This window comes from Cupressus sempervirens, chromosome 3 (genome assembly GCF_028749045.1).
Source record: "Cupressus sempervirens isolate cs-2001-9-10 chromosome 3, ASM2874904v1, whole genome shotgun sequence".
Lineage (NCBI taxonomy): Eukaryota > Viridiplantae > Streptophyta > Pinopsida > Cupressales > Cupressaceae > Cupressus > Cupressus sempervirens.
Window position 1 is genome coordinate 952,420,853 of NC_143120.1, and position 2,383 is coordinate 952,423,235.

The window sequence follows — 2,383 nt, forward strand, 5'->3', positions numbered from 1 at the left end:
ATTCTATCTACTTTTCAAGCTTAGTCACTTATTTGCTTTATTAATTTTAGCACATTTACTTTACATAGTCTTAAGTGGCTTTCATAATTTTAATGATCTTCCATTGTTTCTTTAACTCTATAATCATCATATCTAAATGTGAAGTGACTTAAGTCTTTCTCAATTGCTTCACATTTCACCTTGTACAATTACACAATAATATAATTTATTAATTAATAGATACATACTTGTGGAGTTGATGATCTAGTGTTAAATGAGTCCAAGAGATCAGTACATGTACCACTAATACTCTTGCCCAAATTTTGAACATAATTTATATATACTAATTTAAGTATTCATTCATTTGTATAGAAAATGATGTTTTTTTTTACATAAAGTTATTAATATTTACCTTTGTATCAATGCCAAATGTTGTATTGAGATAATCATCGACCATCGTTCCATCATCCTCTTCCTCTTTGCACATATGAAAAGATAGACCATGGGCACCCTATACTAAAGGAGTGACACACTAAATGAGAGTTCGAGTTTTAGGATTAATGGTGTGTAGCATGCCCACCTCTACATATTTCTTCACAAAATAAAGGAAGACTAACTCGCTCTACCCATGTCTTAAGAATATGAACTCTAGGTGCATTAGGGTCATGGTGTGCCACCTACGTATCAAATGATGACCCCCACCACTAGCCTAATAGTTTGGAATGTCAAATATTTTGGCACCTCCTAGAGGAAAAAATTGCAATAGAAGAAATATATAGGAGTCTAATGATTGTTACATAGAGGGGAATCAAAGACCATCCACCATATGTCCCAAAAATTTATTTTTTATGTTGTCATTCAAACACTAATGAACTAGGAACCTTTTTATTGTATCTCTCAGAGTATTATTTACAATTATCATCTTTGGTGATATTTTTCAATTTACGTCCTTATATGATTTATTTTTTCCGTAATAACATCTTTTTTCTTATATATTATTATTCCATAAATTGAGTTGTCCCCTAGTTTGTAATGGCCCTCCTCAAATCTGCTCTCAAAAAAATGCTGATGAAAGCTCAAGGAATTTCATCAAACAATTCACATGCAAGGGACGTATGACTGATATAGTATTTCAGCTAGCTTAAAATGACTCTTTTTTAATTTGCATCAATGAGAATCTTGTGCTAGAAGACTCCAAATGGACTACACAATGGCCTAACATGAGTGTGCTACTAATTTTGACAATATTCAGTGCATATATATGATCTAAGCATGAGAAATGAACACCTACAGCCAACTGGCATTTTTACAAACAGTTGGTGTGCAAACTAACTAGCTGATAAATAATGACATTGAATTGCTTAAATGACACCAACAACTATTATCTTCTTAATTTGCAATGAAATTTCTAATACAATGCTCATGAAATATGGCCAAGACTTTTGGCATTTACATGGATTACAAAATGATAATGCTGGTATAATGCACACTTATAGCTGAAACTTATAACACCCTAAAAAGCAATACTAACAAAGGAACCTGGTTGTAGATGGCTGTAATAATTTCCTTCAATGTTGGCCCTTCTACTTTGCTTTTCCAATTTTCTTTTTTGACTGCTTTTTCGGATCCACTTTTTTAAACTGCTTTTATGGATTGCTTTTTCAGCCTGCTTTTTTTGTTCTGCTTTTTCGGGCTGCTTTTTCGTATCTGCCTTTTCAGACTGCTACCATGTTGAATCTGAAGACCATATTTTTCAATGACGTCAAGATTTCTAGCTTGAAGGGATTTCGTCCTTCAAACTATTGAGACATAATCTCTAGAAAATTTTTCAATTTCTTTTGATATTTCCAAGCATGCTTAAAAGAAGCTCTTCCATTTCTTTTATAGTGTTCTCACAAGAGCTCCATCCTTCGTTTTCTCAATGTGGGATAAAACATAACTCCCTTTATGCAACTTATGTCTCCAATGTGTTATAAAATAAAGGGGACTCTTTTAATTTAAATATTTCCCACAAACTATAGTCTATGCATTAATAAAGTTAAATATTTAAATTTAACTTTATAAAATAGCTTTATCGATGCATAAAAAATCTTATCAATGATAAACAAGTCTTTTTGTCAATTTTAAAAAATTACCATCGACATACAGTTGCCACTAGATGTTCGCCCATGTCCAAGATGACTTACTATAAATAGTAAGTATGCCCAAAGTTGCCTCAAAACCCCTCAGAAAGACCTACAACTGAAACTATCTAGGCCAAATAGCCTCTAAGCCCCTTTAATGTCCTAGTTAGCCTACGAGACCATGGGGAAATAGGCTAACGACAACATCATGCTATGAATGCTAAAAAGGGGACATTACATAGTTGTGCCTTCACGGGTCAAGATTAATTCTAGTGAGTGTG